The sequence below is a fragment of the Eleutherodactylus coqui genome, chromosome 7, assembly GCF_035609145.1.
Source record: "Eleutherodactylus coqui strain aEleCoq1 chromosome 7, aEleCoq1.hap1, whole genome shotgun sequence".
Classification (NCBI taxonomy): domain Eukaryota; kingdom Metazoa; phylum Chordata; class Amphibia; order Anura; family Eleutherodactylidae; genus Eleutherodactylus; species Eleutherodactylus coqui.
Window position 1 is genome coordinate 124025844 of NC_089843.1, and position 16398 is coordinate 124042241.

Here is a 16398-nt window from a genome sequence, read left to right on the forward strand (position 1 = left end):
CAGGCGCCGTTTGGGTCCCTCCCGCTGGGCCGCGGCACACCGGCAGGCTTCCGTGTAGTCAATGCTGACGTAACATCTCTTGCTGGTGACGGGATGTGAATACCACACTTCCAGCAAGCAATTGCTCTGATTAGTTGACATCTCCAGACTGCTTTCGGCTGTTCGCCCCACCACCTGCGCTAGCGATTCTCTTCCCTTTCACCTCCTCCGGTCCCTTTCCCCAGCTGTCATTACCCACCTCACCACCATCTGCAATCTCTCCCTAACCTCTGGCACCTTTACCTCCTCATTCAAACACTCTATCATATCCCCTCTGCTAAAAAAAACAACCCTTGACTGATTCTGCCAAAAACCGACCCATCTCAAACCTCCCTTTTATCTCCAAATTACTAGAGCACCTTACACGCTTTCTCTGTGACAACTCCCTCCTCGACCACTTCCAGTCCGGTTTCCGTCCCATACACTCGACTGAAACCGCCCTCACAAAAATATCAAATGACCTGATGACGGCAAAGTTGAGAGGTGACTACTGCCTACTAATCCTCCTTGACCTTTCCGCTGCATTTGACACTGTTGGCCATGATCCCCTTCTCACTATGCTTCATTATATTGGTCTAAAGGATACTGCTCTTTCCTGGTTCTCTTCCTACCTCTCTGACCGCTCTTTCAGCGTCTCCTTTGCTGGTTCTATCTCCTCTCCACTTCCACTTGCTGTTGGGGTCCCCCAGGGCTCGGTCCTCGGTCCCTTTCTCTTCTCTATCTACACAGCTCCAATTTGACAAACCATCAGCAAATTCGGCCTCAAATACCATCTGTACGCTCACGACAGCCAGCTATACACCTCTTCCCCTGACATCTCAGGACAGGCAATAATAATAATAATTGGACAGGCAAGGTGAGGCACTGAACAAATGGTCACTAGTCAGAGTGTAGGGCCTTTTACATGGAACAACCTGTCAGGCACAGATGCCCAACAGGTTGTCCCAGTGATAAACTTCTCTGTGCTTACACAAGAACAATTGCTGCTCAGTGAATGGAGAAGGGGTGCACCATGGATCATTCCGGCCCGCCGGACTCCATTCACAGTAAACAGTCAGTTGTTCATAAATGAATGATTAGCTGTTTACACTTCGTTGTTTTATGTATGGAGAAACTGTGCAACAAACAAGAAATGAATGAATTCTCGATCGTCATTCATTTGGGGTATGCATTTACACTGAGCGATAATTGTTCAGATTTCTGCCATGTATAATGGTTAGAGATGAGCGAGCATGCTCGGTAAGGGCATTTACTTGAGAGAGCATTGCTTTTTTCGAGTAACTGCTGGCTCATCCGTGAAAATTCGGGGGGGCCGTGGGGGTGAGCAGAGGGGATCGGGGGGGGGGGGGAGAGAGAGATCTCTCTCTCCCTTCTGTTCCCCCACCCCCTCACCCCGCCGACCCACGCCGCCCTCCGCCCCCCCCAAATTTTCACGGACGAGCCAGCAGTTACTCGAAAAAAGCGATGCTCTCCGTGTAAATGCCCTTACGGAGCATGCTCGCTCATCTCTAATAATGGTCCTTATCCTGTCTCCAGAGTTATATCTATCCCATATCTTCCTCCACACAAGGCTCTGTTTACACCTGCTTTATGGCTTTCATTTATGGCTTTCATTTATAGCGGAAGCCATGACGCTGTGCTGGATCCATTGTATGATTCCAGTGGCGCCCCACCGATCCCATTGACTTATATCTACGTCCACTGGGGTTCCATTATTTTGTCAACAAGAACAGCACTGCAACAGGGGGTCACATATAAAGTGTATGTTCACCCTCCAACACCATTTTACAGTTTACATAAATTTAATGCCAAATTTTCTTTGAGCGGTTGGACACAAGTGGTTATTCTGCAGATATGGTTGACATCAGGTAACTGGAATGTACAAAGAAGTGAAGATGAAACCATTTTGCAACTACAATGCTGTGCAAAAAACACAAAAGCTAGTCTCCTGCTGATATGCTCCATTTCCGGCTGGTGGTTGGGTAAGGGTCTGCAGACAAGGCAAGGTGGTTTTCAACGTTTTACCTTCTTTCCGCTGAACATCCCAACAAAATCATGATGGAGGCGGGGGGAGAGTTCATGCACAGCTGCACCACAGTAGACAGTACACAGAATTTCTCTCTTTTGTAGATGCCCAATACACCGTTCCGGTGATAAGTGCTTCCTGGACTTTTACATAGGAAGATCATCGCTCAGTGGATGGAGATGGAGCATGCCAGAGATCCTTTTGGCTCAACCGCCTCCATTCATAGTAAACCGGCAGTCGTTCATATATGAAGAAGCTGCAGCCTAGCCATACCCACCCTACCCTTCAGCCAAAAATTGGCAGCTCTCTCTTTATGCCTAGTAATAGGCAGAGAGCAGTCAACTGATGGCTGGAGAGTGTGGTGAGTGTAGCTCGCCTGCAGCTCATGAATATCCAGGACTACTTCAAGTAGTCCTCCATGCATGTGCTGCTACTGATAAAATGCAACTTTCTCCAAAACCTACAGATATATACAGCAGACAGATCACTGTAATCACTGTGGCTATTGGTACCTTGTACTGCCCTTAGAGACGAGTGCAAAAAGACAAAGTTTCTTTAACCCTTTGCAATCCAATTTTGGATTCAGGGTTTCCTAGGGGGTCTTTCTCTTTCTGCCGTTATACAATGGCGCCATCTGCTGGCTAAAGCTAGTACTGCGGTATGAGACATGCTGGAAAGGCCACCGACAACAGAGCGGCCAGTAATCTACAGTAAGAATACCTTGCCGGACGTCTTCCAAAATCGAAGCTGTACAACCTTCAATTAGAATGTCTTTAGACGTCAGACTGTGGATTGGAAAGGGTTAAACTCTACTCTGCATCAGCATATATATATATGCACAACTAGTCAATATCAGGTAAACTGTTGCTGAGGTGAGGATGGGAGTTGTTTCTCATCTACTTCTCTTGGAGGCAGTTTTTGTGCAGATAAAAAATAATGGAAACCCCGACAGTCCGCAGAGCGCTGCCAGCACCACAATGGTAATAAAACTGGTTTATTCAGGCAAATGACCACATTTTTAAATATGACATATTTCTTCATTGGGTTCCTTCTTTTATTTATATTTGGAGATGTAATCTGAATTTCTGTCTCTATTGCTTACAAAGGATCTACCAACAGAAGCTGCTACATTTGGGCATTATTGTAACTGCTACATTTCGAACACGAAATGCAAATGGAAACAATAATAAAAAATGTTCTTTTCTAGCTTCTCTGTATGGTTTATGAGCTTTAGGGGAGATCCACTTTCAGTGAAATTATGAACATTTACTCTATATTTAATCTCAGTGACCTAATTTTTCTTGATGCTCATTCCATTTCTCTGTTGCTTTATTCTCTGTTTCCCACAACATATGTTTCATCCGTCCCTAGTGGTCTTCCTACTGCAGTGCAATCAGACAGCAACAGACAGACAGCTTCAGGGGATGCAGCACAAAAACCCATCTGCTCATTGTTTTTTTTTGCAAAGCCTCTCCAGACTATTGTAACCTTTTCATGGTTACATGTATGTTAAAAAGTAGTCTATAATTAAGAATGTCTCTCTTTCCTGAGGTTCAATTAAATCTTAGAGGGAAAGTATCATTTATGTAAAGGATGTGGCGGCTGCAGTACTCCCAAGAAACAGCTGCATTTTCTGGGGAAAGCTGCCACCAGCAGCCACTGCCAGGTAAATGTAGTATTCTATGGCAGCCATTCACATGAAAAGCCTTTCCTACAATACAAGAAAAGCTAAAATCTGCCAGAACAGGAATCATTGTCATCGAGTGGCTCCCTATGACTAATAGGGGGATCCATACATCCTAATCCACCCTAATATGTTCTTCATGAAATAATGACCCTAATTTAGAGGGGGAAAAAGAGGGTACTATGGGTGAAATTGCGCAGTCTAGTTATTGCCCTAGGTATTGTAGTAGCAAGATCATTACAGCCTTTAAGATCTTTGGATTGGATCTATCACCACACTTTGAAATAGTTTTCTGTTTGGATATCCTCAATAATCACCTATAAATCACATGTACAAATTATACTGTGAGCTGGAAGTTTAAAGGGTTTTCAAGCAATTGGTGGCAGTGGGGGGATGCAGAGTGCGGAAAAAAACACAATACTCTCCTCCCACTATATGAATGAGCTGCTACTCTCTAACCAAGGTTTAGTATAGTTGGTAGAGATGAGCGAACGTACTCGTTAAGGGCGATTTTGCAATTGAGCATCGCTATTTTCGAGTACCTGGCTACTCGGGTGAAAAGATTCGGGGCGCGCCGGGGGGCGGCGTGGTGGAGGGGGGGGGGGGTAGCAGTGGGGAACAGGGGGGATCTCTCCCCCCCCCACTCCCCTCTGCAACCCGCCGCTCACCCCCGGCGCCCCCCGAATCTTTTCACCCGAGTCAGGTACTCGAAAATAGCGATGCTCAATTGCAAAATCGCCCTTAACGAGTACGCTCGCTCATCTCTAATAGTTGGCCTAGATTTGAGACGTGGGGTCATCCTTGTTGGGGTGATTGCCCTACTTTAGGTAGAGTTATTTTCCCCACTTTGGCTAGATTCCCCTTTTTTCCCCCTTGTTTGTGTTGATTGGTGGTTGCAGTGTTTTATGGAGTTCATTTGTCCCCTGTGAACACTGTATGGCATATGTGCTGGGTGTGCTGCGTAAACGCTAAGTATAGACATAACAATTACTTGAAAGCCTTTCTGTATTTCTCAATATACTTAAAAATAACTTTCTATGAACTTCAAGACTCTATTGTATAATTAACAGCCGAAACATGAGAAAAAGAAAAACCAGCTCATCTGCCTGATCCACATTTCAAGTAAACGGCATGGACCACACCTGACCAGATGTATGCAGGAAAACCATAGAGGAAAAGAGGACGGTCCGGCTCTTCCAGTCAATCAAAATGTAAAAACTTCACTTTGCTAATTATAAATAGAAGTCTATTTTATGTTCAAATAGATTTTATTAAACATTTTCAAAGTAAGTATACATTATCGTAAATGCAACCAGATTTTTCAAGGAGGGGGGGGATGAGGGTGGGTCAGGGGGATAAGGAGGGGAAGAGTAGTCGTGGCTTATATTGTCCAATAGAAATGGGTGGATGTGGCTATGGGATTGTCCTTTGAGTCTGTTTCGTTAGTTCTAAATAGAAGTACATTTTGACAGCAATACAAATCCCTGCAACGCAATGCATACAAAATACTAAATTCTGCACAAATAAATTAAGTGTAAAGATACAAAATAAATAATAGTAATATTATAGCTAGGTATCCAGCTTTCTCATTCATGTGGAGCTCTTTTTAGGCCATAGAGAGTTGCCTATAGAGCTATGTACCCATAGCCAATACGCCTGAATATGGTGGATGAGCCCGCACAAATTTGATCAAATTGTGCACTGAGAACCTTGCATGTTTGATGCGGTTACTATAAACAACAGTTGTGCATGTTTATGCAGATATTAAGTGTATATGAGTATTGAAGCATGTTATTTAATGTAAAATCCCTGAAATGCGTCAGAAAAAGTGATTTTGTTTTGGTTTGCTGTCAAAATGCACTTCCACTTATAATAAATAAATTGAAGATTTTAATTTTGGTGCACTGGAAGAGCCGGATTGTCCTCTTTTTCCTCTATAACTCACAGCTGGACAGATGTCACTTGATGTATTTGTACCTACAGCCCTCTTGTGGACAAGAATAATATTGATATTCAAACCATTTGTAAAATATTTTTAATGCAACAGCAATTGGAAATTCACACTTAAGCCTCCTGCACACGGGCAGAAATTCTGCGATGGGATTTCCCGCAGAATTTCCACCCGTGCACGCTGCCATAGGATTGCATTACATAATGCAATCCTATGCAGACAGCCGCGATTTGACTGCGTGAAAACTCATGCGGTAAACAAATCGCGGCATGTCCTGTTTTTGTGCAAGCCTCACAGAGGCCCGCACAGAAACGTCACTGGTGACGAGCCGGCTTTGCTCTGCGGATGAGCCGGCTGGGCGGCAGCCGGCACACGGCAGAGCGGAGAAGATGCCGGGAGCAGGTGAGCCGCAGTGGTCACTGCAGGGGCATGGCTCGCATCCCGCTGCGAGAATTCTCGCAGCGGGATCCCATCCAGCCGTCTGCAGAAGGCCTATATAACAATGCTAGTGCACACTTTTAAGGTGGTCCTACACAATTCTGGATAGCAAAATAGACTCATTTAAACCATTTTCTGCCAACCATTGAGTGTGACAGATGCCGGTTGATAGCAGGTATCTGTCAAAAAGTTGACCTGCTATGTTGAACTTTTTTGGTTATTGCTGGCTGCTGCAATTATAAAATCGTTCATGTAAAATGACAGATCTGCATCTCATCAATAGAAGCATAGACTAGGCCACAGATCACGGCAGAGAACGCTTAGCCTTTTTACCTAATAGCATTGTGGTACAAGATGATGAACTTCAAAGACCAACCATAATCAACAAATCTTTCAAAAAATGGCCATCTGAAATCCCTAATGTATGGCCAGCTTTAGTTACAAATGTATTGTCCTTAGGATGCAGATACAGTTGAAATCGGGATTTATGACATGCCACATGGGACAGTGCCCAAAATCCAGGACTGTCCCGCAGGATCTGGAAAGGTTGAGTGGCATGCTGTTAACGTCTGTATTAAGTTCACTCTAATTATTCCAGTTTACAATTATGAAGTTTATGATCCATATTAAATGGCTCAAATTCATAGTGGTCCTTACCCAGACATATAATTTAGAATATGGAAGCAGTCTTCAAGGGAAATCAACAATCTCTGCTGATTAAATGTGTTAAAAGTATAGCTCTCAAATTTCCCTGATGTAAGAGGAAATTGTACACAGTAATGTTCTGTGAATTCTGAAATAACAGAGTGAGGTAGAATATTAGGAACCCTGAGTGTCTAAAAACTGTATTAATATATGTAAGAAAAAATTAGGATAGCGCTGCCTGAGTGTACCGAGAAAGCATGGCTGGATATAGGTGCATAAATTATATATCACTCACCCGGTGCCTAGCGAGGATCCTGTTTGATAGGGTCCTCACTGACACTCTTTGTCCAAGTTCTCCTATATAAATGTGTGCTCCTGCGCCTTTAAATCCCCTGATGTCCTGCTGGGCCAGTCAGCTGGGGAGCCGCGGTCCTCCTCCGTCTCTCACACAGAGAGCCGCTCAATTCAAGTGTATACACGCTATAACAAAATAGGTCCGCGCTCCGGGAATATGGCACTTCAGTACTTTAATCTCCACAACGCGTTTCATCCCTTAACAGGGACTTTATCAAGTCTTGATAAAGTCCCTGTTAAGGGATGAAACGCGTTGTGGAGATTAAAGTACTGAAGTGCCATATTCCCGGAGCGCGGACCTATTTTGTTATAGCGTGTATACACTTAAAAACTGTATTAGGGATGATGGACATAGACGAGCCCTTTGCACGGAACCAGTATGGCAATGTATAGAGCCTTTATGGCTCCTGGGTGCCATATGGATAAAGCTATTCTCCCTTAGAAGCAATGCTTCTAGTCCAGAATATAGACAGTGTACATACAGAGTCAATTGACCACGCATGAATGTTATTCTGTTGGATTCCTATAGAATCAGACAAAAAAAAATCTCACTATGACTCCATATGAAATTGAAAGTAAACAGAGGTTTCTAATGGCTCTGTACAGGAGCCATAATATGGCCATGTGCATGAGCCTCTAAAGTCACCCTCTCCTATGTTGGGTTAGTCAATGTCCCTTAAAAGGGTTGTACCAAGATAGACTTTTATCATCTATCCATAAAGTAGGTGATAAAAGTCTGATGGGGGTCTCACTGCTGAGGCCCACACTGATCCTGAGAACAGGGGTCCCATGTCACTCTGCCTCCTCATTGTTTGCCGCTCCATTCATTTCTAAGAAGGGATTGCTTGGAGGCATATTTGTTTAGTATAAGTTTGTACCACTTTAGGAGGAATAGAGTTTGGAGGATTTGAGGAGGAGAGAGTATTGCTGTGTGTGGGTACCTCTTCCACCCTTCTTGCAATCTCTGGTTGGTATCTGGCCAGAGAATAGAGCATGGTAGGCAGCCTAAGAGAGGGGCTGCGGACCTGAAGTTCTGCAACTGCAGCCTGGCCCTTACAAGTCACCAGCACCATTTGTCCTGCAGGCACAATCTGTCTGCATTGATAACAGGGTGTGTGCTGCAGATACCATCTTCGCTCTCCTTTTGGCTGTGTATTCTCCTCCATTCTCACAAAGGACAACGCAGCAGAGCATTTATATAGCAGGGGTATCTATCTCTCAGGACGAGACTGCAAGTTCACTGAAAAGTTACCAAGTGACTAACTTTATCTGTGGTTACTGCACTGGATACGACTCATTGCCACAGATCACACAATCGGATAGGCCTTTGAACTGAGCTGTAAATAGTTGTTTACCAAAGATTTAAGGCCGAGTACAGCCTTAGAATCCTAAGACTCTCCTAGTGCTATCGTGCTTAATCTTTGCCTGTTTCTCCACCGGTTATGGGCTTTGTTTTGTAATGAGTGGCCATACTGGCCTAGTTGTTTCATTAACATTTGTCCAGCATCAGTCACGAATGACAGCGTACTTTTCAGTAGTCACAGCCTGCACAGACAGCCGCAGCTTCAACAGCTCCAGCCATGGCCTCATTGGATGCACCCCTGGCAGCCACCCCCCTGATGGATAGGGACATACCCCAACCTCCACCTCAGTCAAACCCATCATCTGGCGTGGTGGTCAGCAGGATCGATTGCCCTGATGAGCTGATGATAGGTAAAATGGTTATCTACACCCGGGTGACCAACCCTCATTGGGTTTGGGGCACAGTTATCAGCCATCCAGACGACTGTAATGCTCCACTACCCCATCCTGGATCTTACAGATGAGACACCATCCTGGTCTGGCAGATCAGCAGTTGCCCCATTTTTGTTTTCCAACCAGGCAGGAGGATGGGAGGTTTAAAATGCTTTTAAAACAAATCTTTAAAAAAAGTGTTTTTAGTGTACAAAAATGGCAAAACATAAAAAAAATATAAACTTGATATTGCTGGAATTGTAGTCATCCAGAGAATAATGTTATCACATTATTTATTCTGCATGCTGAAACCCAAAAAAAATGTAAAATAAAAAGAAAAATGGTGGAATTTTTTTTTTCTGAATCTCAACCCCCCCAAAAAATTAATAAAAGTTAGGGTGCCTGCACACGAGCAGAATTTCAAGCGCGTGATTTTAGGCACATAATCCGCCCCAGACCGCAGCCAATATACTCCTATGAGGATCCGCAGTTGTCCCCAGACGGACGGATGTGTATCGCGTTTTTTCACGCGAGTGAAAAAATCTGCGACCTGTTCTAATTTTGGTCGGATCATGCGCGTGAAGCCTCCAATACAAGTGAATGGGTGCGTTTTTTCACGCAGTACATCCGGAGTGCAGCTGCGGATGGAGTCACTGGTTGCTATGACTACAGGAAGTAGGCATGGTAGGAGTCGTCCCAACACACAGCAGAGCTTCACAGGCACATTTCAACTGCAGATCTGTCCTTTCAGTCCCCTCATCTACCAGAGAGCAGCCAGCAGACACCAGCCAGGGTGCACCCAGTACCTCCTTTTTTTCCTGGGGGGCTCTTCCTCCTCCGTTACCGCAGTACGTCCGAAAAAAGTTACATGGATCAACCATGCCCACAAAGACATCTGCTCACCGGGTGAAAGCATGTTGCCAGAATAATTTAACGGTGCTTGCACAAGCAAGAGGGACAAAACAGAATCTGGGTGTTGGTTTTTAAGCTGTTTTCCAGGGAATGGGCAGTTCTCTAGGGGTTGGGTTTACAATAAGGGTGTCTTCCGGATTTTTCTGCACGTTTTTTTCCGCAACACATCCGCGTATATCCGCGCGTGATTTTTCACGCATCCGCACCTATCCGCAAGCACATTTAGGTACCATACGCGCGTGAAAATCCGCGAGTGGAATCCGGAACGCTCGTGTGCAGGCGGCCTTATACAACATATTTTAAGTACTTGAAAATTATGCCATTAAAAACATGTCCCGCAAAAAGCAAGCCCTTATATGGTTAGGTTGATGTAAAAAATAAAACGTTATGACTCTAGGAATGTGACCACAAAAACTGGTTCATCATTAAGCATAAAAAGAGCCCATCACTAAGGGGTTAATATAGCTTTAGTTACACTACTTTTGGATAAAACACAGTATTGTATCACTATAACAGTAGTTGTGTCCCAGGAAAAGATGTACATATACCCAGACAATACCACTAATAAGTCAGACATGACAATATAATGTACAACTAAGAAGCGTTCATGAAGCCTTATGTTTACAGAATATGATATTCCCTTTGGAACTGGCAAAGCTGTGACAGCATGGGCAGATTTACAAGACATCCAGAAAGAAATGTAATACCACAGTACTGCAGTAATGTACACACAATACAAGTAGATCAATTAAAGCATCGATAGCAGAACATATTATTTACACACATCTATATTAGACATTATCACTGTTCACTCAGAAAATATCTTATGGATTATTTATTAAATAGTCAATGTAAATGGGTATTCCATCCAAAAGCATCTATGACCTATTCACTGAATAGGTGATAAATACTTGATTAGCAGGATCCCAGTAGTTGGGCCTCCACAGCTGCTCGTTCCTCCCAGCCACTTTGGCTAGAAGGAGCTTAAATGGCACATGCACTCTATTTTAAGTCCAGGGCACTGATAGAAATAGTGTAAGTGCTGTGCTTTAGGATATATGCTTTATGTCCTGATCTAAACTCTGCATGACCTGGCACACTACCATTCTTCATCCATCCTACAGCCACCTCAGTCATTGTTACAAGGTTTGTTAAAAGGTCTGACATTGACTTGCAAAAATACTGCCTTCCAATAGGTGGCACTGTATAGGTATTGTTCCATCTTTCATTTGCATAAATTTCCCAGAAGAGCATGCATGGCCTTATAAGTGTCCTCACACCGCTCTCCCTAAGGAGAGAAAAGATACCCTTCGTGACCCACATCATAGGCCTCTAACTAGCCTAGCCAGAAACCTACTGCACAAATACCCCAAAATGCCTGTCTGTATATGGTTTATCGTTTTCTTCTGGAGAAGACTCTAGCTTTGGTTCATATTGCCAGTCATTAGTATAAGCCTTGTTAAAAAGTCTAACATTGACTTGCAGGAATGCTGCCTTTCAATAGGTGGCGCTGTAGAGATATTGTTCCATCTTCCCTTTAACAGCCATCCCACAAACATAGCCACTCAACTACTCCACCTATACCCTCTCTTCCTCTACCCAAACTCAAGGTCAGCAACTATGCTGGGGCACAGTCACTCAAACACTCCAGCTAAGGGCCTGTTTCAGTCTTATGACTCAGTCTTTCGGGAAGAACCAAGCAGCCTCTGCTTCCAGGCATGATAGCAACAGTGTGACCTGCTTCTTGGAGAATAGGCATCTGTATGCAAATGAAGTAACTGTCATACTGAAAACATTGGAAGCTGGATATGATCTAGCACTCGGCCAATAATCAGAACCTTTTTTATTCTCTGCTGTTCCAATTTTTGCATACAATTCTGCAATTTTCTTTTGTTTTTGTTTTTAGTGGGAAGGGGAGTATTTCAAACGTACAGTATGCAAACGTATGGAGATGTATAGTCATATACGTCCATAATAAAATAAACACATTAACACATATGTTTTTAGAGGCTCTCAATGGTAGTATATTCTTCTTAGTACATCCCCATACACACCCAACAGAAGTCTATAAGTGCTACAGTGTATTTTTTACAGAACCACAGTGTGAATAGTTCCTAACTGTATCATAAATGTCTATTGTGTATAAGATTAATCCTGAAATTATTAACTTGGAGCTGTATGACTCCAGACTAAAGAGCAAACGATATCAAATGCAGCACACAAGATTACTTTGAGACACTCCTTATCAGTATCTGGATTTTCACAGCAAATAAAAGTCATCTGCAGTATAGCAAAAGCTGAAGGTTACATGAGGCAACCATGTACGTCTAGACTTCAAAGCAAACCATGTAAACTGCAGCAATAGGAAGCACTAAAAGCCATGCAATACACTGACTACAAGGTCATACACAGACATGTTCAAACCACCTTGAAAACTGGGCTCGATGACTGAGGGCAATGTACATATAGATACAGTAGTCATCACTTGCTTCTTCAGGGTTTGAGCCATGTAGACACTACAACACTTACAAAGCCCCATTCATGGAGAATATCCTTTATAATACATATATGCATTATAGCAGGCTCATTGGGCTTAACTATCATTGCTATACATTTTATCTATCTGTGCACAATACAAGGTATATAAAGCATTGTCATGATCAGATGTAATGTGACAAGCAGAGGAGAACATTCAGTACTCACATTTAAGAGACACGGGGGTCCAGTGCTGCTCCAAGAGAGAAGAGAGAGTTGATTTAGTTGTGGTCTGTCTGTGTGCTAGTGAATGGAAGACTGCAGTATGCTCACTTTCTCTATGCTATGCCCTGCATGCTGCTTGCATCCTCTGCATCTGTCAGATGTGACCTCTCTGCTGCCTCAGGGTTTCACACACACACTCATATTATGTGATGCGCAGCAATGTGCTTCACTACCTCCTGCCAGCAAATAGTGACATCAGGGAGAATAATAATGATGGGTATCTATCAAAGCTTCCCAGCTGCAGGCTACAGAAAGCGCTTCATCAAACAATAAGATTAGTAACATCATGTTGCTTTGAGTGCCTGGTATTTTCCACTTGCTACATTGTATCCTCACATTTGCAGCTGCTTTATGTACAGTAATAAGCCACAAGAGGACATTATGGGCCATAACATTCTTAATTGTGTTTAAATAAGACGGAGAAGTCTTTAATTTACTGTATCTTAATGTCAGCATCAATGTCTTGTAGGTATGTGTCCTAATTTAGATTGTAAGCTTTAAGGAGCAGGACTCCATTGCCTTGTGTCTTGCTGAACACCATTTATCTAGAGCGTGTTCTCAATACGCTTCATAATGCAGTTCTCTAATCTAGGACAGGATGTTATGAATAATGAATTGTTTCTACCATCATTTAATGGAAATCTAAGTATTCTCTTGATGCAGAAAGTACAAGAATGATTGTACTTCTAATTTTATGTAATGTTGTGAAATTTAATTATCATCTTTAGTTATGTTCTTAAAGGTTATCGGACAAGATCCCATCTGCCTGTAGTAAAATTACAAACGGAGTTACAGTACTGTGCAAAAGTTTTAGCCGGGTGTGAAGAAAAATAGAAGATGTCTGACTTCAAGAAGAACAAGGAGTCCTGGAAGTTGGATAAACAGAGCTCTGGTCTCAACATCACCCAGTCTGTCTGGGATTACATGAAGAGACAGAAAGATTTGAGCAAGCCGACATCCACAGAAGATCTGTGGTTAGTTCTACAAGATGTTTGAAACAACTTCCCTGCTGAGTTCCTTCATAAACTGTGTGCAAGTGTACCTAGAAGAATTGATGCTGTTTTGAAGGCAAAGGGCGGGTGGTCACACCAAATATTGATTGGATTTAGATTTCTCTTTTATTCATTCACTTTACATTTTGTTAATTGACAAAACACTATTATCACTTCTAGTTTCGAAAGCATGATTACTTTGCAGCATTTCTTCCTCACCTGCATAAAGTCTTTGCACAGTGCTGTATAATTACCCCTCCGCCAGCGCCAGGATCCAGCGCCGCAGTTCCGCTGTTGCCTTAGTGTTTATTGTGACAGCTGACATCATTAGAAATAAGGTGACCACTGCAACTTCACATACTCAGACTCCTCACATCATGGCGCTCAGCATGTGAGCACCGATGCCAGGAGAACGAACAGTGTCACAACAAACGCCGGATCACAGCAGGGCTGCAACGCTGGATCCCGGCAGTGGTAGCTGGTAAGTATAACTCAGTTTACTATTTTACTACAGGTAGTCCTATTGAAGGGATGCTGTCTGGTAACTGGACAACCCCTTTAAATGATCTGTTATGTTCTGACTATATGAGGTACACATTTGGCTGACACACATAGAAAATCTCCAGATATAACGACAACCACTCTTTTCAATACAGGGGTTCCTGCAAAAAATGTATGCCTGTTTATCCCAATGGAAGTCATTGGGGGTTGTGTATGGAACTGTATGGCATACAGTTACATATGTTGGGGCTATACGTCAGTGTATATGTGGGGGGGATACACCATATGTGAACAGTGTAAAAAGAAACTAAAGATTGTAAAATAATACTTGCAGTAGTATTCTACAATCTTTCATGCAATATGTAATATAACTTCAGCAACATGTTGATTTCACTTGACATGTATTATGTAACTTCAGTCTTGCTACATTTCAGGACCCTGAAGTTAGGCCATGTGAATGTGCGGTGTATATTTTGCAGTGGAGGCGTATGTTCACAAGTGCTGTATGCGCTTTGGATTTTCTGCTGTGGAGTTGCATGTGGAAAATCAGAAGCATATTACAGAACCAGCAAAGTGGGTGAGATTTAAAGAAAAGTCATCCACAGCCTGTGTAGAAAATCCATGGTGTAAGGCCTCCGACGCATTAGCGCTTTTGTCATCTATGTAGTTTGTTAAAAAGACAGACAACACAAACACAGTATGCATACCCATCGACTGCGTAGAAAAGCTCATCACATGAACTATTCTGATCCTTTTTACAGACAAGACTCTCCCATTTAGGTCAATGCGGAAAGAAAAAATACGGACAGCTCATATACGCAATCCATGTGCAGTCCATGTGATGCAGGAAAAAAAGAATTAGGCTTCCTTCAGTTTTTTTTGCAGATGTCAAAAACGCACGGCATACAGAGGAAAAAATGACACACCGGCCGAATACAGAGGCCAAATGGAGCTGCACACATATGAAAAAACGTTCATTCCTTGCATACATAACATAGGCTGTTTGGTTTTTTTAATGCAAGTGTGTACCTAGCCTAAATTTACTTGTGGATATCAAATATGCAGCATATCAATTTATTACAATTTTCTACAGATTTCACCCTTGACAATGTATAGGGTGAATTCTGCAGCAAGTCGGTAGCAAAATTAGTGGCAAATCCACATGTAGCACATGCATTGGAACGATTTAATTCCAAATTTTGCTGCAGAATACAACTACACATGTGACAGTTAGGCCTCATTCACACGAGCGTTTTTATGCAGCTTTTAGCTTTTGTGGAAAATCATGACCATGTAAAGCAAAGGGCGCGTGAAAAAAAAAATCGCAAAACATGAAGTCAGCGACCGTTTTCGGTCGCCGATTTTTCTCACTACATGAAAAGATAGGTCTCGACCCATCTTTTGCCAGCAAATGCTGGATGCCCCCATAGACTCCTAAAAGGTAAGGGGAGGGAGTTTATCTGCATCCGTCGCTCAGAAAAGAAGACAGCTAGCTCTATTTAAGCTATTAGAAGTCATTCCGAGGATTTCTGCTGACTGAAGAAATTCCACGCTGCAGCGTATTTTTTCCGTGGAACTCATGTGTGAATGGACAAGAAAACGCTAATTAAGCTCAGGACTCAATCACAGCTATTCTTCATTAATGTGATTTACAGCCGCCCGCACACATACATTTGTGTGAATGAGCCCTCAAGTATTTGAGAAAAGGAGTCTTACCAGCAGCACTCAAATGCTCCCAACACGGGTAGGACTGGAATAATGCAACAGCCACTAGGGAATTTGAACCATTATTCCCCACTCAGATCCGAAGTACAAACAGAAGTCAGTGGCAGCATACGTATCTGCAGAATAGAAAAATATCTTTATTCCCACATGCCAAGAAATAATCACTACGTTTGAGCAAAGGAGCTTGACAAAGACCTTCATGGTTGAAACATAGCGATTATTTCTTGGCATGGAGGAATAAAGATATTTTTCTATTGTGTACCTACGTATGTTGCCACTGACTTCTTTTTGTACTTCAGATCTGAGCCCTTAGGCCTAAGGCCTCATGTCCACGGGCAAAATATGATTTAAGATCCGCAGCGGATCTCCCGCATGCAGATCCGCACCCCATAGGGATGCATTGACCACCCGCGGGTAGATAAATACCCGCGGATGGTCAATAAAAGGGATTTAAAAAAAAATGGAGCATGAAAAAATCTGGACCATGCTCCATTTTCGTGCGGGTCTCCCGCGGGGACGGCTCCCGCGGGCTTCTATTGAAGCCTATGGAAGCCGTCCAGATCCGCGGGAGACCTAAAATAGGAATTTAAAAGTATTTACCCATCCGGAGCGGACCGGGAAGGTCTTCTCTTCCTCA

The 16398-nt window shown here is 43.1% G+C and overlaps 1 protein-coding gene across 1 annotated transcript in view; it reads right to left on the bottom strand.

Annotated features, from left to right (window-relative positions):
* TRIM2 (tripartite motif containing 2) overlaps window positions 1-12615 on the bottom strand; it is a 93794-nt gene extending 81179 nt beyond the window's left edge. Inside the window, exon 1 of the mRNA XM_066573633.1 lies at window positions 12487-12615. The gene's annotated coding sequence lies outside the window, so the exon portion shown is untranslated. The remainder of the gene's footprint in view (window positions 1-12486) is intronic.
* Between the last annotated feature and the right edge of the window lie 3783 nt (window positions 12616-16398).